The sequence below is a fragment of the Manis javanica genome, chromosome 15 (genome assembly GCF_040802235.1).
Source record: "Manis javanica isolate MJ-LG chromosome 15, MJ_LKY, whole genome shotgun sequence".
Taxonomy (NCBI): Eukaryota; Metazoa; Chordata; class Mammalia; order Pholidota; family Manidae; genus Manis; species Manis javanica.
The window spans coordinates 69,174,165-69,197,884 of NC_133170.1; the positions used below are offsets into that span (position 1 = coordinate 69,174,165).

General features: G+C 47.5%; 1 protein-coding gene across 16 annotated transcripts in view; it reads left to right on the forward strand.

The window, feature by feature from the left end:
• CUX2 (cut like homeobox 2) overlaps positions 1 to 23,720 on the forward strand; it is a 245,999-nt gene that overhangs the window by 155,555 nt on the left and 66,724 nt on the right. The window lies entirely within an intron of this gene.

The following is a 23,720-nucleotide window of genomic DNA, read 5'->3' on the forward strand; positions in this document are numbered from 1 at the left end:
GGACAGTCTTGATTCCTCTAGCTCAGGGAAACAAAGACAGCCAGAGAAGGTGGCTTAATGGAGGCAGCTTGAAATGGCCAAAGTTTGAATATCCTTGCGCACAGAGAAAAGAGCAAGACGAAAGCCCCGCTAATTATAAAAGTTGCTTTATGGAAGATAATTCAAAGCAATAATTTAGCAAACATAATCAAGTCGCACAGATGGGGTTGTTGATGGATGGATTGCAACATGCAATTAGCAGTTCTCGCAGTTACATATCATTAACCCTCCGAGCACAAAAATTATTTTCTCATTATTAGTTGAAAAGGTAAAATTAAGCTGACTAGACAGTAAAGGAACAAACTACAATTAATTACCTTCATTTATTACAGTCATTATTTTTAACTTATTTTTACTTGGAGAGAGAGAGATGAAAACATCTAAATTAAAAGTTTTGTTATGCTAAACCAGAGGTGAAACTTTTCTAAGAATGTGTGCACTGGCCCAGCCAGGAAGACAGTAGGGCCACTGCCAGGAGGGTTTTTTTCCTCTGCTTCCTTCTTCCATGTGAAGTAATGTGGCCTGCATGATGGAAAACCTTTTTTTGGTTGAGCTGGTGCAGACATGTTCACCCAGGCCTGATGGAAGCACAGCAGTTTGGGAGCCAGGGGGGCTGACACAGACTCTGACCCCGAAGGGAGGAAGGAGGTGTGGCGGCCAGACACACAGGGTCTGAGTCCCACCCTAACACTAACCAGCTTATGTGACTCTGGCAAATGACTTCATGTTTCTGAGCCACTGTTTCCTCATAAGTAAATAGTGAAGTGACTGCTCATAGGATTGCATGAGGTCCCCTGAGATTCTCTGTCAAGTGGCCAGCGAGTCATTTGTTCTCATCATGGTGGGTGTGATAGGCTGCATGGGGCTGAGATGTTTCCTCCCTGTCCTCTCAGGGTCAGAGGAAGTTTGTGTGGTGTGACCACCTTCTAGAAGCTAAGAGGGGGAGCCGAGGCATCACTTACCAAAAGACGTGTTTATTGAGTCCATGCAATCATTTTATTCATTCAACAAATATTTATCAAGCCCCTGCTACAGACCAGGTGGTGGTCTAGATGCTGGATCCAGTGAAGGTCCCAGCCCGGTAGTCAACGTAGCCCCTTTTCATGTGGGGGAGAGCAAGCGTTTGTGCCATACCCAGGAGGGCCACCTCTCTACTTGGCACCTTAAAGGTCCGGTCAGTCAACAAATACTGTGCACCAGACTCTACGCGAAAGACCTGAGGGAAATCTGAAGGTGATAAGACACCATCCCTGCCCTTGAGGAGGGTCCCTAGAAGCTCTGTCCCTGTGCTTGGAACTGTGTCCAGGACTCATGTCTAGAACTCGAGGGACACCTGTTGGTTTCCTCCAGAGGTTCTGCTGTTGGTTAGCTTCACGTTCCACCATGTCCCCATGCTGGCCACACAGTATCCACCATCCTGTGCATGTCTGCACTGTGTCCTGGCACTCCCCCGTCAGGGGATGGAGACTGCACCTCCCTCCTTTGAATCCAGGCCTGTGTCCACTTTGACCGATAGAACATGGCGGAAGTAACCCTGTTGCAGTACCAAGCAGAGGCCTCAGCCAGCCTGGTGGTTCTGCCTCCTGCCTTTTCCAGCGTTCACATAAGAAATGCAGCTACCCTGAGACCACCCTCCTGTGAGATGCCCAGCCTACATGGAGAGGCCCTGGGAGTGAGACTCCACATGGAAGAAGGGGGCCAGGAGCACCGAGGCACCAGACTCCAGCCAAGGAGCCACGTTGGCCATGAGCCCAGTCCAGCCGTCAGGTGACTGAAGCCCAGCTGCCGTCTGGCGGTGACTGCCTGAGAGAGGACGGGAGAGAACCACCCGCCTGAGCCCAGTCAGCCCAGACCCGTGAGAGAAAATGAGCGGTTGTTCAAAGCCACTGCATTTCGGGGTGGTTGGCTGCAGAGTGCCTGTTCTTTCCCCTCGCCCCCACTTCTCCTCAACTCTCATCTCCTTTTTTCTTCCACCTCCTCTGCCCTCTTCTCCATCCTCTGGCACTCAGTGCCAACACTTCTGAGGCTTTGTCTCTTCTCCCTTGTATTTCTTCTGATGAAATCGGGTGCATCTCTGACACACGCCCCAGTGGCTAAAGGAGGTGGGACAGACCCAATACAAGATAATAGAGGAGCAGAGAGGTAATGTTGAAATAGGGATTTGCAAATAAGCAAAAAATGGGGTCTTGCTGTCTCCCTGTGGGTGGTTTAGGTGGCAAAACATGGCGCAGTACCCACCAATGTGACAGCTCCCAGACTCAGTGGGTATTTGTTGGATGAGTAAATGAACCAGTCAGTCAGTCAGTCAACAAATAGACATGTATAACCCTAGTGGAGTCAGTAACCCTCTACTGTGCTGTCTGTAAAATGGGGTGAGGACACTCTCTCAGCCTGATTCACCTGGATTTCAGAGGCACCCACCTCCCACCTGGAGATGTAAGACACCAGGACCTGCTGTGGGTAGAGGCATTCCAGACCCTTGGCAGGCCTCACCCATTCAGAGGTACCCAATGCAGTCTTGATGAGTCCCTCCCACTTTCAGGTCGGGAGGGTGCTGGATATTCCCTTCTTTTGCCCACATCCGTCTGCCAGGATCCTTTTGTCGATCACACCCAGGCCAGAGCAACAGGGAAAAAGAAAGATCAAAGGCCAGTGCCACCTTCTGATTTGGGCATCAGTAAGTTGCCCACTATTGTCAGTTAATAAACAGCCAGGCTTGGCACTGGAGGTGGACCCTACCTTTGTTAAGAGAAGTCTCCCAAAGTGACTTTTATTGTATACCTACTATGTGCTAGACACCTTCTAATGGTTATTTCATGTGTTGTTCACAACATTTCTATTGGGGTGGTTCAGTGATTATCCTTTTTTACAGATGAGGAAACTGAGGCCCAGAGACATAACTGACAACCATCTAGTGCCCAAGTCCGTGGCTAAGGCAGAAAGAGTACATGAAGGTGGGGTGGGGTGGGGTGGAGAAAGCCCCTAGGGCAGGGACCCAAGGCCTCTGACCCCTGCCACCTCCCCTCAGCCAGCAGCCACTGCAGCTTGTTCCTACCCAGAAGGTTTGCACTTGCTGTTTTCTCTGCGTGGAAAGCTCTCCCTGCACCCTCTCTGCCTGATTTCAGATGTCAGATCCCCCAGGAGTAAGGTCGCCCTCCCTGACCAACCCTGTCCCCTGTTCAGGCTTGGAACCCCCTCCCCACCATCTTTCACAGCACAGCCCTCACTTACCCAGTGGGCACTCAGTGTAAGTTGTCTTTAGGACACCAGATCATTCAAGAGCTTAGGGGCACTTTAAGGGCTTTGGCTGTGACTCTGAGTGACATGGGAGTTTTAGAACAGAGGAGGTACTGGATCTGACTCAGGGTTAACAGGATCCCTCTGGTGGCTAATCAGAGGGCATGGGGAGGCCTGGCCTTTCCAAGGCGACTGAGAGCAAGAGACTACCCCTTGCACCCACTACCTGAGCCCCTGCTCACTGCCCCCATCCAGGACCCAGACCTGAAGTCACCACTGACTTCTCCCACCATGTGTCCCAGCCCCAGACACTGAGGACTCCCTGCTTCTCCCTTCCAGGCAGTCAAGGGTGGGGAAAGGGGTCCTAACACAGGACAAGGTCCGCAGGGGGTCAGGCCATGTTCCTACAGCCAAGCAGCCTCAGGAGGGCGTGGAGGGCAACCTCACAGTTCAGGTCACCTGAGACAGGCATGGCCCTCCCTGCCTGGGCCCTGAGCCCCATCCCAGCCCTATCTGCTGTGCCCAATTTGGTCCCCATGTTCACCTCCCATTCTGCATCTGCCTACAGGACACTTTGCATACAGGCCCTTCCCTTTGACCTGATATTTAATTGCAGAGCCTTTTTTTTTTTTTCTGTAACATTATTTGCTTTTCCAGCTGCCTTTGTTACATAATTCTCTCACTCTCCAAACCCCTTTCTCTGTTGCTCCCAGTGCTGGTGTGACCATCCCTTTGTTAACAAGACCTTCTCAGGGCCACAGCAGCCATTAGACACATGCAATCCTGACCAGCCAGTGAGGCTGGGGAGAAATGGCCTGCCTGACAATGGGACCCACCAGCAAAGATGAGCGGCCAGGACAGGCATGGGCGCTGGACCAGATTGGCACAGGCACGCATCGTCGTTCTTCCACTTCCTGGCTGCGTGGCCCTGGGCCACAGTTTCTCTGGGCTTCAGTTTCCTCAGCTTTTAAGTGGAGGTGATAATACAGGGTCAGTGTGAGGGTTAAATGAGTCCTCACTTGAAAGCCTCAATAACAAAGCCTAGAATGTAGTCAGCTCTCCCTGAACACTAGCTGGCAGTCCAAGTGCATGAGCTAAGACGTGCCGCTTCGCATTTATTCCTCCCAGGAGCCCCTCAAGGAGGCTTCTGCTGTCACCCATTTCTCAGGTGAGGTGACTGAGACTTGGCAGCCAGCACGTGGTGTTGACTCAGGCTGGGTTGCCAGCCAGCTGTTTATGGAACATTTAGCAATGCCTCTCATGAAATCACCACCTGTCAGCAACACATGAGGGAGGTGCTGTGGGAATCTTTCCCTCTCACAGGTGGGAAATTGAAGATCAGACAGGTTAAGTCACTTGCCTAAGCTCACAGTTCTTCCTCAGCAGAGCAGAGAGTGGAAGATGCAAACCTCAGCTTGGAGGGCTGAACAGAACCCCTTGAGGGGCCTGGGGGGTGCAGGAGAAGCTGAGGGCATAGATTCTAGATTGAGGACCTGAATCGGACACTTGCATGTGGTTAGTGCTGTAGAGGACCTTATTGCTCAGCCAAACCCATGCGTTTCAGATACGTCTTTGCTGAGCTCTTTAAGGCAGAAGCCACCAGGGAAACCCAACCCACCAGGGAGGTGGGATTCAAACCCAGATCTGCACACCCATCCCAAGACTTGGCATATAATAAGTGCACAATAATAGGGTGTCGCTTGCAAGATGCAATGAGAAGGACTCTGTCCCTCCTACTGCCCTTGACTTGTACACATGCATTCACACACTCCCTATGCCCACTTTTTTGATGACTTAATAACTTTGATGATGTAAGTCTCCTTGGCTCCTATAACCAACTATTGCCCCTCTGGCTTTACCCTGCTCAGCTTGGGGTAAAACTTATAATGAGCTGATCATCCTTCTGAATTTAATATTAAGAACCCACCAATGCATCATTGAGCCTGTCACGCCACATTACAACCAAATTAAGAACCAGCAGCAATCCTCTTTCATTCGGTATCATATGCCTTATAAAGTAAATTATTAATGCTTTTTCCCCCCAGTTAAGCAGTTATTTGCAGTTGTTCCGGGTATTTCTCATTAGAAATAACATCATCTAAAGAATGATATTGATTGATTTTTTTAATCTTGGAATCATGGACGTGAACCACATATTTATATGACATTCCCTTTAACTAGAATTCTCATGCTTTATTTTTATATTATTGATCTTTTTGACACGAATTGCTTTTTGGCCTTGTGTGAACGTTGTAAGCTTTCTGCCTGCAGAAGAATGGGCCGGCGTCTGGGCTGAGCTGGGAAGAGTGATCGCTCTAGCGGCGTGGCAGTAACATTCCCGCACATTTAACAACAATTAGTCTATGCTGACGCCATGGTAGGCTTTCGTGTATGAAAATTTACAAGCCTTTTAATGGACTGCATTATGGAAGGCCATGTGGGGCAAGTCGGTGGGGAGATGAGGCCGCTGGGCGTGCATCCATCTCGTGGCACTGTCGGCCACGTCTTTTAGCACTCAGGTCTGCCTGAGGGTGGCAGGGAGCAAAGCAGAAGCTACCGCAGTGGCCAGCCCATGAAACCAGCATGGAATATGTGGCCATTCACACAGTCACTCATGCACCCATCCAGTAGGTGTTTGTTGAGCACCTACAATGTGCCAGGCATGGTGCAAGGTACTAGGTGAGGCTAAGGTGGTAAGCATTATTATTTGCTCATGTATTCAAGAAATAGTTGAACACCTACTGTGTGCCAGGAACTGTGCTAATGCTAATTGTAAGAGGTGAACACAAATTATTCATTCATCCAGCACCCATAGTGCAATGGAAATGACATAAGCCTAGAGCCACACAGTCCTGGGTTCAAATCCCAGCTGCCCTTTGGCAGGGTTTTCAGTGAACTGGGGATGGTAAGAGCCTCTACCACTTAGGTAGGCTGGGAGGATTCATGCAGGTTAAGATCTTGATGTGGCATAAACCTCCCAGAGCTGAGGCCACAGGATCATAATTATTTAGTGTTGTAGCCCCTTTTCCCTTCAACCAGCTCCCTACAGCACATATGTTCACCCAGGCTTCCCTTCTCAGTTCCACTGAGACCTGCACTCTCCAGCAGTCATTTATTTGGCACCTGCTGTATAGCAGGGTAAGTGCCAGGCTCCAGGGAGTGTCAGTGAGCAGCCTCAGATACCATTCCTGTCCTCGTGGCACTCACAGGAGCCTGGTGGGAGAGTGAAATGGGCACACACTCCTCGGTGCCAATGAGAATCACAGCTATGGTTGCATTTCACAAGGCCAGGATGTGGGATGGGAGAGATTAAGCCAGCCCACCCATTCCCTCATTCAGAAAGAAGTTCTTGAACCTGTACCACAGGCAGACCCTGTGTGCGGCCCTGGGGCTCTAACAGGGAACAGGACAGACAGGACCTCTGTCCCTGTGGAGCTCAGAATACAGTGAGGGGCATGCACCTTTACGTCATGCATATACTTTACTTAAAAGGCAGTATAATACAGTGGTTAGGAGCACAGTTCTGGAGCCAGACTGCCTGGGTTCAAATCCCTGCTTTTCTACTTACCAATTGTGTGACCTGGGCATGCTATTTTTCTCCCTCTGTGCCTTCATTTCTTCATCTGCAAAATAGGATTTATAAAAACTGGGTACCCACACTGTAAGACGAGTGTGAGGATCACATGAAGTTTCAGAGGCAAAGGCTTAGATGGTGTAAAGAAAGCTGAGATCAGTGTCAGAAGTTGCGATCATCATGATTAATGATTCTGATTCTGAAATCATCCCATGGTGTAGTAACTAATTATGAAATGCAGCTGTCAAGGCAAAATGCAATTGTATCAGAAAGGCCCCACTCTTGCTAGACTGCATGACTTCCTAGGGTCACTGCCAGGGTGGGGCCCCTGGAAGTGCCATCTGCAAGTTTAGGGTCTGGAGAAGGAACCTTCCTGGATATGGGTGTCCATTGTGAGGCGGATCCTTCAAGAGGTCCTCAGGTATCCAGGATCACAATCACTCCTCCCTATGCTCTAAGCTGCAGGAATGAGGCCCAGAGAGGGTAAGAAACCCACCCAGGGTCACACAGCCAGAAAAGGAAGAGCCTGGATACTGTTTGAGTTCCATATAATCCCCATGCACAGAGTGGCTTCACTCAGACAGCTGGCGAAGCAAAGGTACTGGGTTTGGGGTCTTGGAAAACCAGATCCAAGCCCCACCACTGCTCCATAGCAGCGTGACCTTAGGCAGGTCACTTCACTCCATCCTCAATCTCCTGTTCTGTAAAATGGGTTCTTGTAACACATACCTTGTTTATACTGGGGCCTGGGCATTCTGAGCACACGTGATCACCCAGCTGAAGGGAAACACCCTTTCCTCTGACCACAGCATCCTTCCCTCTGAGCCTTTGCTACTCAAAATGTAGTCTGTGGGCTAGCAGTATCCACATCACTGGGAGCTCAGTAGAAAAGCAGCCCTGGTCCCCTGCCTATGCCCCAGTGCTCCTGAATCAGAACCTGCAGTTTAACAAGGTCCCCTGGTGTGATTTGTGTGCACATTTAAGTTTGAGGTGCTCAACCTTTGACCAACCCACTGGCTTTCAAGCCTGGCTGCCAACAGGAATCTCCTGAGAGCTTTAAAAAACCACTGAGTCCTAGGTCCCACCCCAGAGTAGCTAGCATTCTTGGTCTGGTCTGAGGTTTGTGCATCGGGAGTTTTAAAAGCTTCTGCTGGTTATTCTAATGTTTGGAAAGCTCTGCCCTAGTGGAACTCTGCCCTCTGCATCTAGTGGAGGAGACAGACACATAGAAATAACCAGTGGTGCTGGAGAATGTTGAACAACTGACCATCTGGGGAAGCCCTGACATGTAGCATCTGCCAATTCCCGTGGGGTGAATACTCCCACCAGGCCAATTTCAAGCTGCCGACATGGAGTTGGGAAGAGATATGTTATAGCATCTTATGTAGTATTTCCCCCATTCAGACATAATAAATGTAAATAACCTCAAAGCACAGAGCATAGTAAAGTTTAATTAAATAATTAAGAATTGATGAGTACTGAGTATGTTTTTCCCTTTTTTTTCAAAATTTTTGTATTAAAATACATTAAACATAAAATGTACCATCTTAATCATTTTTAAGTGTACAGTTCAGTGGCATCATATTGTTGTACAACCATTACCACCATCATCTTAAAACATTTTTCTCATCTTCCCCAGCTAAAACTGTTCCCATTAGACCGTCACTCCCCATTCTCCACCCCTGGCAACCACCATTCTACATTCTGTCTGTAATTTTGTCTGCTGTCAGTGCTTCATATAAGTGAAATCACACAGTGCAATCACACTGACTGGCTGTTTTCACTCAGTATAGTGTCCATAAGATTTGCCCATGTCATAGTACTATTATCTTTAATGTAATTTATGTGTTATAACTGCAGGCTCATACAATTTAATTTTTAAGAATCGCTGTGTTTAACAACATAACTGCAGGCTCATACAATTTAATTTTTAAGAATCGCTGTGTTTAACAACCAGCTTGCAGAATTCTGTTTGCTACAGGCCAGCACCCAGCACACCACTAGAAGTAATCCTCATACCAAGTGAGAACAGAAATACAAATGGCAGGCTTTAGGACAGGACCTAAGTCTGTTTTTATAAATAAAGTTTTATTAGAACATAGCCATGCCCATTCATTTATGTTTTGTCTACGTCTGCTTTCCTATCACAAGGGCAGAGTTGAATATTTGCAACAAAACCTGCATGGCCTGCAAAGCCAAAAATATTTATTATCTGGTTCTTCACAGGAAAAGTTTGCTGACTCCTGCTTTTAGATGTACAGGGAGTGAGATTGAATCGACTTATTCTTTTGCCCAGCAACTATTTACAGAGGAGCACCTTCTTTGTGCCAGGCATTGTTCTAGGCACAAGAGCAAATGAGTCAAAGTCCATTCCCTCCCGGAGCTGATCATCTCAGGGAAGGTAGACATCATTCAGACACTCAAACAGCAGGTAAATACATAATTACCAACTGCAGCAAAGGCTGCCACAGGGAGCTCCTTGGGGCTATAAAGCATCCTGGAAGATAGGGAGGGTTTCCAGGAGGAAATGACCTGTGACCCCAAGCAAGAGTAGGAACATTCTAGCCATAGGAAGAGCAGAATAATATGCTAGGTAAGAGGAAGAGCAGGTACCAATGCCCTGAGGCAGGAGGGTAGTGGGAGGTTGCAAGGGTTAAAAGGTAGGAAGGGGTGGCCACAATCCCTAGGCCCTAACTCTAGCCCCAACCTCTAGCCCCCACAGATCCACCCTGCCAAGCACTGCATCCCTTTGAGCCAGGCTAACCCTGGCATACTGGTCCCATTACCTCCCATCCTCAAAGGCCACTCCTAAATTCTCCCACACTCCTCCCTCTTGGCCCTGGAGCCCACACTACAATAGAAAATGTCTTTTATTTATTTCTTCATTTCTTCCCTGAGGTTTATAAACTCTTGCCCTGTAACAAAACCATTCCCAGCATTAGCACAAATAATGACACTTAATTAAAATACATAAAACCAAGTGTTAGTGGGAATGAGGGAAGATTAAGATAAGCCAAATCCTGTGTCCCAGGACCAAGTGGAGGCCCTGCGCTGAGACCTGAGGACTGGGACATAGATACGGGGTTTCCATGCCTTGCTGTGTGAGGATAGCATGCCCAGAAGCCTTTTCTAGAAAGACCGCTCTGGAGGTGTGTGGGGACGTCAGGGGGTCGGATGAGCACTTGAGACATGCAGTAATGGCCTGAGGCAGTGGCGGAGAGAGGGCTGGTTTGAAAGAGTCTGGAAGGGGAGACCGGCTTTGGCTGGCAGACAGGTAGAAGCCCTGAGTGTCAGGAACCAGGGATCAACAGGGCCTGGCGCCGTCAGCAGAAGAGGTGGAGGCAGAGCTGGTTTCAAGGAGGCAAGCCCAGGTGGTTTGGATAGCTAGCCTCTAGGAGCCAGAGAGGCGTGGACTGAACCCAGCTCTGCCTCTCACCAGTCTCACCAGCTGTGTGACCTTGGGCAGGTCACCTGCCCTCCCTGAAGAAAATGGAGATAATATTTGTCCCTTCCTAATAGGGTTGCTGTTGGAGGACTCCAGGAGATTCTGCCTGGCACAGAGTAGGTGCTCAAGAAGTGGTCCCTGTGATCACCATCATTTTTCCTATTGAATCAGACCAAAAACTGGGTTAAGAAAGGGCTGTGCTAAACCAGCAAATTCCTCAGACACTGAAAATACTAGTAGTAATAACTACACAGTGGCAGGCAAACCCTCCTGTGTGCTCAGTATGTGCCAGGCATTCACCTAAGCCCTCGACACATACTTTTAAAATTATTGCTGCAACCCTCTAGAATAGGGGTTATTAATTATGCCTTGTGCAGAGGCCCAAGGGTCATACAGTTAGGAAGTGGGGTGAACAGCCCAGGAGCTTCAGTTTACACAGATCAGACCTGCTGGGAAGGTATGTAAGTCTTCTTTGGGCCCCATAAGGTGCCAGGTCTAAGCTCTTAACCGCATGCCGTGGGGTGAGACAGGGAGAGAGGGGAGCTCGGTGAAGCAAGGACTAGAGGCTATGGCCTGATTGGCATCAGTTCAAGAGAAATAACCCTGAAGGTTTTATTTATGTTTCTATGTAATTTTGTGAAATCTGGGTTTGAATTCTGAATCTGCCGCTCGACTAGCAGCATCAAGTTATAAAATGATATTTTTAATTTCTCTTGTTTAGTTTTCTTTTATATAATAATTGCAGATATAATTGACAAATAATTGTCTCCCAAAAACGCCTCCTAAAAGCAAGAAGTTTTCTAGCATCCAAGGTGAAGAAAGGTCATCATGTCTATCCCCATCTCCTGACAGCTCAGCCCCAGGTTTTGCTGGACACACAGCTGTCACACTGGGCTTCTGAGCCTTTGCATGTTCTGTCCCCTTCTCCCAGAATGCTTTTCCTCCACAAGCCACCTCTCAATTCTTGCTTGTCCTTCAAGGGTCCACCCAAATGTGCCCTTGGCAGTTAGACTCCCCCATTCTCCAGATCCTGATCCTCACCCGTGCCTTCTGGAATACAGGCCTCGCCACGGTGCTCTCCAAACCCTCCTTCCTCAGTGGGTGGGGATAGGCTATTGACATCTCCGCCTCTCCTGAAAATGACTCAAGCATCACAGAATCTGGCCCCCTTGTTTTCCAGATTAATTTACCCAGTAATCTCTGCCAACTGCCCAGATGAGCCTTCAGAAGGAGACAATATACAGCAAGCCTCCCTGCTTACAGCCCTCCAGTAATTTCCACTGGTACCTCAAATGGAGTCTACACTCCTGGCCACACTTACAAGGCCCTCTGCCATCCAGCCCCTGCCTTATGTCAGATTCTGCTCCCCTTCTCTCTTTGTGTCCTTTATGCACTTCCTTAGAAGTATCCTCTCCCCACCTCAGGACGTTTGCACCTGCTCTTCCCACAGCATGGTGCTCTCTCCCCACCTACTTTGGCTGCTTCATGCAGGGGTTCTCAACCTCATCCCATTTGGCATTTTGGACCAGATAATTATTTGCTGTGGGGGCTTGTTCCATGCAAGGTAGGATGTTCAGTGGCATCCCTTCCCTTCACCCACTAGATATGAGTAGCACCTATCTCCTCAGTTGGACAGCCAATGATGTCTCCAGATGGTGTCCCCTGAGGTGCACAATCACTGAGAACCACAAACCTAATGCCTACACATCTTTCAGATTACTGTTCAAATGTCACTTCCTCAGAAGAGTTTGGGACCTCCCAAATTTATTTAAGCTTCCCTGTTACATACACTCATAGGAGCCTTCACAATACTTAGCATGGTTTGTAATTATATATCTGTTTGCCTAATTACTCAAATAATGCTTCTGTCTCCCACTTAACTAAAGGAAGGAGGGAACACTTTATAGACTGTTATGTCCCAGGTCCCACTCAGTGCCTGACACACAGTAGGTGCTACATAAATATTTATTAAATGAATGTTGACACTTAGCAATATTGGCAAACAGTGCTATGACTGTTTCTATGTTCCACACAGCATTCTAAACACTTTCCAGATACCAATTCATTATTCCCATGACCACCCTATAAGATGGATGTTATCAATGTTTTACAAATGAGAATTAATGAAGCACAGAGAGTTTAGGTAGCATGTCCATGATCACACAGCTCATAAGGGGCAGAGACAAGATTTGAATCTAGACCGCCTTAACCATTATTCAGTAAGTGTCTACTGTGTGCCAGTCCCTGGGGTTACAGCAGGGAACAAGAGCTACACAGCCCTACATTGTATTTATATGTATGTGTAGGAATCACTCAGTTCCAAAAAGCTGTCTCTGTTTACAGTTGCAGACACTCAGGGGCAGAGAGGCTCAGATGCTGAGCAAGGTCACAAAGACAGTTGGCAGCAGAAAGCTTCTCTTTATTCTAGGCTTTATGTGTTTCCTACCACACCCCTCATCCATAGAGTAGGGACACTTTGACAATTTAACCAGTCAATTATAATAATATTTTTCTCTTGGAATGTTTAAAAGGAAAAAAAGTTGGCTTGCGAAGGTATAATCATGGCTCAGAGGCCAACCTGACGTTAGTTATTAATTAGGCCATTATGCATTCCACAGTGATAATTGCTTTGCTGCAGAGTCACCAAGCATGAAACGGACCCAGCACAGACACACAATCCATCAGTCTGAGAAGTCACAGCCCAGTTGCATTCTCTCACCTGGAGTCGGGTGTACGCCGTAGCTGGAAACAAAAAAAAATTAACGATATGTTCATAGGCAGTAGTGAGCCAGACCCTTCATGGTCCAGCCCCGGGACGATCACATGCCCGGGCTCAGGGATGGTGTTTAAGAGAAGTTTATCAGCAAAATGACCGTTTCTCTCTGATCTCCTAGATAGTAGAAATCTGTTCATCTCCTTTCCTTTTTTTTTTCCACCTTGTTATTTAGGAGGAGAGGAAAAAAGCCATCTCTGTGCCATCTGTTTGCCTTGCCTGTTGCTTTTTGCAACGAGTAGGGTGGGGGCTGCCCGGCTGTCAGGAGCAGTGCGGCACTTCTGTCTGTGTTCTGTCTCGGTCCAGGTTCCGTCCCTGGCCTTAGTGGTGGGGGGAAGAGACCCCCAGCCCCATCCAAGCCTCCAAGTGGGAGGCGTCAGTGTTGAGGATAGCCAGAGGTCCACTTGAAGAGAGAACCTCGGAATGCACGGAACAGAAATTCCCCCAAGCTAGCCTACACGGAGAGAACGTATTATAGTCTCTGTGATGATATTTGTGTATATCAGACACACAGTTGTGTCATTTAATCCTCATAGCAGCCTTGAGAGGGAAGTATTCTCTGCATTTTATAGATGAAGAAACTGAGGCTTGTTAGGGTGAGGTGGCTGCCCAAGGTCCCACAGCTATGGTGAAGCTGGGATTTGAACCCAGGCTCATGAACACAGCATGGTTCTGAGATAACATCATTGGCCCGGGAAAGCACCACTGAGCTTCCCAGAGGGTGGACAAGAAAGCATAACAGCCCAGAAGCAAGGAGGGCGCTTCCACTGCAAGGGGCAGAGTCCCTTGTCCTACCCTCTCTCTAGCCAGCTTTCTCACACATGGTAGTTGGAAGGTGGCCCCCATAATGGCTGTCTCAGCCCCTGGGTTCACCCCACAGTCACTGAAACTAATAACCCAGACAAGTCAGAATCAACCAGCCTCAAATTCAAACTCCTGGGATAATGAAGATCATTAGCCTAGCTCAAGACCAGTGTCAGCCCCTGGTGCAATCAGCCATGGACAGGAAGATGCCTCAGCACAGTCATCAGCCACTGCCAGGCCAGTGTCAGGTGAAGAAGGGAGATCACAGACTAGCAACCTGGACATCAGTCTCTTCCACCCTCTTCTCACTTTTGTCCATTCATTCTCCCCACAGTCCCACCTCTCCCTCTCATCTTACCCCTTCCATGGGCCACTTCATGTACTGAATCTATTGCTAGGTTCTAGGAGGCATTTGGGGTTTTGCTCCTGGAGGAGTGGTAGAGTGATTCTCAGCAAAGGGGATTGACAGGCATCTACCTCAACATCTAGAAAGTTCTGAAAGCATACAGATCTCAGTCATCCCAGTTGTCTGTAGGTTACCCAGAAGTAGAGGTAAAGAAACTCATACTGCTGAAAATAGGTTGCTTCCAGTTCTTGCCCATTGGAGCCAGGCACTGATACCATCTTATTTCATTCTTCTGTGTGATTTGCCTACACCAAGACCATAAACACACACCCCCACCAGGTTCTCCATGGAAGGAGAGTCATAAGCAGTGAGCCTTGCTCCAGTGGGTCAGAGTTTATTTTCAGTCCTAACCAGATGGTGACCAGGACAGGAAGAAGACTTTGCATACTGGCCCAGCTCCTCCGTCTCTCATTCCAGGCTCCGGCCATGCCGTTGAAGGGCAGGTAGAGCAGTCTGCTGCTTCTGTGACATCACTCACCAGAGCTTGGGATGGCCAGCTTCCTCTAACCACCCCTTAAAGTTAAGCTGTCACCCTGAAATGTTTCTGACACTTCAGCACAACCTCTTAGGAAGTTCTTCTTAGAAGCTGACTTCTTACATTGTGAAATGGGACTTAGATGTCTGTGTTCTAAGGTGTTCCTCTTTCAAGGTACAAGGTGGAGCCCTCGGTATTTTGCAAAGTAGTCACAAGACTGTGTTTTCCTGTCCTTACTTCCTTCACAGATGGGGGCAGACATACTCATTCATCATGGCATCAGGTATTTGTGGGGCTTCAGCTACGTGCCAGATGCCATGCTGCACAGTGAACAAAACATTCTAGTCGGCTATGACAAATGCATAACAGTCTGCTGTTTGCTTAGGACCTGCTCACTCTGACATGGACCCAGTTGCTTTCATTCATTGTCTCACTTAATCCTCTGGATGTAGTTACTATTATTATCCCCATTTTACAGAGGAAGAAACTATTGACTTGAAAAGATTAGGTGACTTTGCTAAAGTTACAACAGCAAGTAAGTGCTGGGGCTGAATCCAACTGAGATCCTTCTAGACCAGGGCTTGATGAATTACAGCTCAGGAGCCAGCCCCAGTTTTTGTAAAGGAAGTTCTGTTGGCGCACAGCTACACCCATTTATTTGCGTATTGGTCTGGTGGCTTTCATACTACCAGGGTGGAGCTGAGTAGTCACACCAGACACCATGTGTCCCACAAAGCTGAAATTATTACTTTTTGGCCCTGAACAGAAAAAGGTTTGCTGACCTGTGTTCCAGATTAGACTTGTAAATTTCAAGCAATCCAATTTGATCAGAGAATGTCTGTCTTCCGCCAATCATTTTCTGTCTTCCTTCTCTTTTTCTCCCTCCCTGCTTTCCTTCTTTCCTTCCTTCCTTTTAACTCTTTATTATGGAAAAATTCAAACCTACAAAAGTAAAGAGAATAAAATAATGAACCACATGGACCCAGTTTAAAACACTGTTCACTTATAGCCACTACCTTTTGTGCCCCTGGATTATTTTGAAGCAAATCCAAGTCATTGTATCATTTCACCTATGAATATTTTAGTGCATATCTCTAAAAAGTGAAACCTTTTTAAACATGCTCATAGTACTATCATCTTACCTAAATTTTTTAAGTTTCTTTTTTTTAATTCAGATATAATTGACATAAAACATTATATTAGTTTCAGGTCTACAACATAATAATTTGACATTTGTATATTATTGTATATTGTATATTATTTGTATATATACATTTGTATATATACTGTATATTATTAAATGATCACCACATAATAATGTTAGTGAACATCCATACCACACATAGTCACAGTTTTTTTTTTCTTAATATCATCAAATGTCCAGGCAATGCTTCAGTGTCTCTGATTGGCTCCTCAGTTTTTTCTAGTTGTTTTTGTTCCCTATCAGAACTTACATAAGGTCCACACATTGGGATTGGTTGATGTCCCCTTTAAGTATCGCAACAGTCCTGCTTTGGCCCTGGACTGAGGGGTGCCTGGGATGCAGAACTTGCAGCTTTAAAGCTGGGAAGGTCTTGAGGTGCAAAACTTCCCAGGCTAAAACTGGGAAAGACCCAAGCAAACTGGGAGCAGTTGCCATGCTACCTCTATTATATCATCTAATCTGTAAACTTGCTCTCCTTCCTTTTCTTTCTTTCTCTTTTTTTGCAATGTATATGTGGAGGTAACTGGGAAGTAATTTTTCCTGAAGACTCTCCCCTGATCCCAGCTGATTGCACCAGGGGCCAACACAGGTCTCCAACTAGGCCAACGACATTCATAATCTTAGGAATTTGAATTTGGGACTAATTGAGGAGGCTCAGAAAGCTAGCCTAGGCAGAGGGTGGGACAAAGGACCTCACCACTTGCAATGGAAGCATTCTCCTTGCTTCTGGGCGGTTCTGGTTTCTTGTCCACCCTCTGGGAAGCCCAGTGGCACTTTCTCCAGCCTCTCATGCAGTCTTAGGAGAGGACTTTGCTTATAAGCTTGCGTTCAAATTCCAGCTTCATCGTGAGCTTCGGGACCTGAGACAAGTCACCTTACCTCTAGCTGAGATTTTACTGATTGTATCCCAGTGGCGTGATTTAACTGGGTGCTCTGTCCCCTGAATCTACTGTGCATGGGCAGTTGTATCTAGAGGCTTAATTACATTCAGATTCAATGTTTTTAGCAAGTCTACTCATAGGTGCTGCTGGGTGCTTCCATCATGAGGTATATAATATACCTTCCAGTCAATTCCAAGGTGGGGCAGGGGGTCCCCCAGGGGAAGGGACCAGCCTGATCAGTGACAAGCTAGGTATGGCCTCCTGAGGATACCTGAACCCCCCTCCCTCACTATGTCAGGAAGTCTCAGCTGATGCCCTCTGATAGTTAACATTCATCATTAATAATGGAAGCAGAAAACAGGAGATTTCATAGCTGGGTGAGGTAATTAAATTACTTACATGAATCTACTCACACTTGATTATTTCCACATTTCCCAGCAAACATATGCCTCTTCCACATTCACTGCCATCCTGGGCTCTCAGCTGGGAGGACGAGGGTTGTGGGGGCTTCACAAATGCTATCTGTCTTTGAGAAACAGCAAAAAAACAGGGTTCCCCATCTGAACCCATCTCCCCTGGTAAATGGAAGCACCTTCTCCCAACAGAGCATAGGGGATGCAGCAACATTTGCATTTTCAACCTAAGGTGAACTGTTTTTGATATTTTTTCACCTATAAATCATACTGTTTCCAAGTATTGTCGTATGGGATGGTGGGAGGTGAGGAGGGAAACAGAAAAATTACTTCCATTAAATTGATGCTGTTAGTGCTCCTGGCAAAGAGGGGATGAAAAAAAAAGTGGAGAGCATTTGAACTAAAACATTCGCTCTAACATTTTGTGTCAGGTGCTAGGGAATGAGGTTGGCATAGAGGAGAAAGCTAGTTGCCACCCCCCAACCCGCACCCCAGGTGCCTCTGTGTATGTCCAGCAGCTGGTGGGATTCCCAGAGGGGTAGGGGGAAGAGTTGGGGGCAGAGTGACACTTCATACCCCAAAGCAGGGATGCAAGCTCAGTTGCCCACAGGGACCCTCCAGGTAAGCTGAATGAGGAACATGGGCACAGGTGAGACGACAGAGGAGAGTTGGGACTGAGCAGACTGGGGCTCTGCGTGCCTCCTGAGGAGCCGCCTCCACCCAGCTCAGGCAGGCTGCAGCAGCCTGGGTCCGGCAGCGCCTCGTAAGGCTGACAACACGAAGCCCCGCTGCCCGTCTCCACAGCCCTTCTCTGCCCATTTTCCCAGCCGTGGGACCTCAGGCACGTCTCCCTGTGCCTCCCTGTCCTCATCTGGGCTGTAGAAATGAAACCCGCACCTACCATTGATGTGCCCGAGAGACAGGCTCCTACAGCAAGCTCCCTTGTCAGAGACCTTGGCAGCCTGCAGCCCACCGAGGTGGGGATTTCATACCGTGGAAATGAACAAACACTACAAATCGGAGCCTTTTGTTTCCACCTGCTAACCAATTGTTAAACCTTTACCGGCACATCACTGTACCCACCTTTTAGGGCTCTGATGAGGATTTTTGGACTTAGTGTGTACTTAGAACACCACCAGACATCCTGTAAGGGTTCAGTATTATTTTTTTCGATTTTGATGCTGTAGTTATGCAGAAATGTGAGCACACTGTGGCCACATTTTCTAATTTCTCCAGACAAGCTGGAAATCTCAATTTTTATGTAAAATCTCCTGATTTTTAAATGTTGGCTAAAAACACACATTTTTTAAACCTGAACAAAACCAAGTACATTAGGGGATTTGGACATAAACCCCATGTTTGCAACCCTGGGCTTAGAAGGAGGTGCAGTGAGTGTTTCTCACCCCCCTGACCTTGGCACTCACCACCCCCTTTCCCTGCACTGCAGATCAACACCCTGCTATGCCTTTCGAGCCAATGCTCCTCCTCCTTGAAGTCCTCCTCCAGCCAGTGCCCCTGCAACATAAACTGCCCCCTCCTGACACTCCCTTCTTAAAGCTGCTTGCCTTCTGCCCTTTGCTATGCTCCATCTATCGCTTCCTTACTCCAGGACTTGTGGGCTGGGGCCATGGTTTATTCATCTCAGCATAATGCTTGACCCATTGAAAATCATAACAGTTGATAATAGTAAAATCAACATCAATTAAACTTTGTTTGCCAGGTTGAGTGCTAAGCAATTTTTATATGTATCACCTCTAATCCTTACCATAATCCTTGGATGTGGGAACAAAGGCTCAGAGAAGGCCGGTGGCTGCCCAAGGCCATAGAGAAGTCGGGGAGAACTGGGAACTGATCTCACCTGAGAATCAGATCGGCCCACTTCAGGAAGCTGAGCCCACAGCCGAGAATTACCGCTGGAAAGTTAGAGGCAGTACAGCGCCTGGCCACACAAATTGGGCAGCAGACAGATTGGCACCCTGAGCGTCCAGCCGAGGCTTTCATGGAGCTGTCTTGAGCCACACTCTGCAGAGACATTCCGAAAAGACATTTTTATATTTAAAAGCCTGGGCAGGGTGGTGCTTCCATGGCATTTGGGTGGCTGCCTCTCCATAAAGGGCATAAATGTTTTTTTAACTCTGCTCTTCTGGGCTGGCATTTTGGAGAACTCCGTGGTCTCCCCTCGAGGCTATGTGGGGTCCCTGCAGCCCTCCGTCCAGGGACAAGGATGCAGAGGTATGTGGTTGATTGAGCATGGTGCAGCTGGAGCTCAGGGGCAGGTAAGGGTCACCAAGCCAGCAGGGGGAGTGAGGGGCAGCAAGTGTCCTTTAGTTCTTTACCTCATTGTACCCATTTTATAGTTGAGAAGGGTGAGGCTCTCAAGTCTCAGCAACTTGCCCAAAGTCACACAGCCAGGGATGCAAGTTTCAGACATTGGTCACTCTGCCCTGACTCGAAACCCTTTCTAGCCCTTCCTAGGATTGGCAGGCCTTTATTAAGCTCTAGCTGCATGCTCTCCTCTTGTCCTCTCTCCCTCACCCCTTTACTCCGGGCCCCTTTCTCTCGAGGGCCTACCTTGCTCCAGCACTTGCATCAGAATACACGTAATGCCAAGCCCTGCTGGGTCCTTCTCAACTTTGCTTATGAGTTTCTTGCCCACAAGGAAGGTACAGAATCATCCAGATGCTCTAAATGGCCCCTTCTCTCCTAGCCCAGGTGAACCTGAGTGGGGAGGGCCTGCCCGGCCCGTATTCAGGGGGAAGGATTCACATGGAGATCTTACTGAAGTTTGGAAAGGCAGTTTGCCAGCCATAGTGGGGCTGCCTGGAAGTGAGTGGTAGGACCAGTACCAGACGCCCTGCCCATCACTCCTGCCTTTCATCCCACCTGCGAAGTCACTGTTTGAAGGGGGTATGTAGGGAGCTGATAGAACTCAACAAGAGGGTGGGGAAAACAGAGCAAGGGAAAAGGGGGTGTCTGTCTAGGCCAGAGAGAAAACGCTGATGCTTATGGGGTCCAAACCGGCCCACAGCTGTGCTGCAGCACCCAGGAGGCTGGAGTGAACTGCCGACCCACGGCCTGTGTCAACAGGAGGCTTCTCCTGGCTCCAGGCACCAGTTGTTGGTGGAAATGTGGGCCCGTGGTGGCCAGATCCTCTGATTTTCCAAGAGAACCAGTAATTTGGCTCTCTTCGGGTTTTTAAATGCTGGCTCTATATATATGCACATATTTTCATGTTCACAGTACTTTATGGAGGTATAATTTACATATGGTAAAATGCGCAAATCTCAAGTGTGTAACTTGATGAATTTTGATGGCTCAAATATTTTAAAACAGCAGAGGATCCATGAAAATATGTCCACGAGGGTATGTCTGGCCCTGGCCCCATGGTTTATGAACCCTAGTCCCCTGCACCACATGACACATGAACAAGGCAAGACACCTGCATGCGACAGGACCCCACGAGGAAAGGGTGGGCTTTTGCCAGAACTCGATGATAGGCCCATCGCTGTCGCAGCTTAAAGGTACATGCCCTGGAGCCCAGGCTGTGCCTCCCAGCTCTGCAACTTGCTCTGTGACTTTGGGCAAATTCACCTCTCTGATGTCTTATTTTCCCCACCGGTAAAGTTGGGAAGGGAGAGATACTGACCTCTTAGGGCTGTTGTCTGGATTAATTGAGTCAATGTGATAAATGCTCAGAGCAATGCCTGGTACAAAATAACTGCTTTATATGTGTTCACTAGTGCCTTTTTAAAAAAATTATTCTTAATAGAGTATATTTTAGATCAGTTTTAGATATAGAGAGAATTTGAGCAGAAAGGATAGAGTCCCCATATACTTCCTCTTTCCCCCCGCACCCCACCAGTTTCCCCTTTTATTAGTAACTTACATTTGTGTGGCACATTTGTTAACAATTGCTGAACAATATTGATAGGTTATTATTAACTGAAGTCCATCACTGACATTAAGGGTCATTCTTTGTGTAGTATATTCTGCGGATTTGACAAATGCATAATATGCATCCTCCATTACAGTATCACACAGAATAGTTTCACTGTTGTTTTAAATCAGGAATCTTTGTTAGTCCTCACAGCTCCTGCAGAGAAAAGACCGGCTGTGGCTTATGAATAACTTCTGTTGCGCTGGCGGGAGCCCCATTCCTACTCTCCCACTTAGGAAAGCACAGCATATTCAGGCTCAAGAAGGGGACATTTTAGGGGTAAATCTGAGTCTGTTCTAATTTACCCAAAATGGAAGCTACTCTCCCACTTAAAGTGGAGAGTCACACAAATTCCAGCCCCAAATTCCCTGCCGCACAGCGGTCTCTGAGTCCAATACCCTCTCACACCCCGGGCGACCCCTGGGTGACTTGGAGTCACTGTATCATCCTCTCTGAACCTCTCACACAAGCATCCTCCCTGTCCAGGGCCACCCCGGGAGTGTTCGGAGGTTCCGATGCACTAATTCCTTTGAAAGGTCTTTGTAAATTATGAAAAAGCTCTAGATTAAAATTGGAAGGTATTATGATTACAATAAGTCATGCAGAAAAAAACTGAGCTGCTAGCAAAACAGGCCTAGCCTTCAGAAGCTGAGCCACAGGAAGTCAGCTGCATGCAGGGGCTCCACGTCAATCGTCTGGTGTGAGGAAGCCAGAAAGTCGGACACACAGCTGGGATACCCACTCCTGGTCGTTCTGCTCTCATAGCCTGCCAGCCAAATGCCAGGCAGCATGGAGCCACATTTATGTTATCAGCAGCTCCCCAAAGACAAGATTGGACATGGATGCTTCCAGTGCCCGTGAGAATAAATCTCAGTTGTCCAGCTTCATACACTGGCCACACCCCAGGCAGGACAGGGAACATTACTTCAGTCCTGCTGCCATACATTTATATGGTATCCATAGCTTTTCAGCTCATTATGTGAGCATATAGTTGATTTTTTTTTTAATACCCCAAAGCAAAATTTATTTGTAAGGCACTAAAGAAAGCCTCCTGTCCCTTTTATGCTGGGAGCCCTCAGAAAAGAAGTGAAATTGTGTATTCGCCGCTAAAAAAAGCCCTGGCTTATACAGTTTTAACAATAGAAAAATGATCTTTGTGCTTCAGTGCATGGATGCTTAAAGGAAAACAGGCAGTCTGTTCAGGTGGCTGGTGAATTACAAATGAGTGGTTTGCCTTTGTTTTGAGTGACAAGCAATTTAAATGCAGTCTTACATGGAGGCCTGGAAATTCTTTCCCCCAGAAGAGCGAGAAGGAGCCAGAGGAAAAGCAAAAAAGCAAATGAAAAAGCTTCCTTTTTGAACTGAGAGATTATATTAGTTGCCACTGAGCAGAGGTGAGAAGTTAGAACTTCACTGGATAATTATAAAATCAGTAGTTTGTGATTGGACATAATTGATGATTATACTGTTGCTAATAGCAGGCCTGCCAGCTTGCACTTGTGGGACATTTCGTTTTTTGCGCCGCTTCCAAGCCATGAAAGCCAGCCCAGTGTGCGGCACCACTCATGAGATCGCAGGGAGCCTGACAGAAACGCATTTGGGGACCTATATTATGTCGGATAAAAAGTGTTCACTAATACTGACATTTGAAAACACTTTGCTCTGTGCCTTATTTTTAGCCTGGGAATAATTACAAATATTAGAATAAAATTGCACAGTGTTTTTCTCCCCTGCCTCAGGCTCTTGCAGCAGACCCAACCTTCAGTCAGAGCCTGGGTAGGTTTCCTAGACCTTGAAGTGCCCTTGATTAAATCCCAGTGGGGTGAGAATTGATGTATGGGGAGGAGAGTGTCCTTCTGTCTGTCTGTCTGCTTGGGTGAGTTAGGATCATTGCACAACTGAGTTGGAAGAGAACTTAAACCTAGCACCTTCACTTTACAGATGGTGAAACTGAGGCTTAAAAGGAGGGGTGACTTGCCCAAAGGTGAATAGAGGTGCAAGGCCCCAGCTGAAACCAGAACCTAGGTCTGTTCCCAGACCCAGCTTTTCTGCATCCTACCCTGCTGTTGGCTACTGTGAGATGAGTGCCAGGGACCTCTGCCTCCCAGCATGGGTCACTCGGTTACTCCACCAGAGCCTGCAGGAAACCTCCATGGAGCCCCCAAGATCACAGCTTAGCTTGGGCTCTTTGGAGGGTGTGTTTCTCCATCATCCTTCTTGACATAAGGTTTTATTTAAGTCTGTATTTCAGAAGGATTAGCTTAGAAAGCCTCTTAAATTCCTTTCTTATCTCTTCTGTTCATTTGTTCATGCAATCATTATTAATTTAGTGCCCACTCCTGACCTGTCCTGGGCTCTGAAAGAGGGAAAAATCATGGTAGCAGCAAGTCAAGTTCATCCAGTTGTTCATGCCCCAAATCGTGGAGTCTCCTTGACTCCCCTCTTCTTCTCATCCTGCCCACGTCCACTCTGTGTTCCCAAGGAGCAAATCCCGTGGCTCAAATTCGGAATCAATCCAAAACCAAAACACAT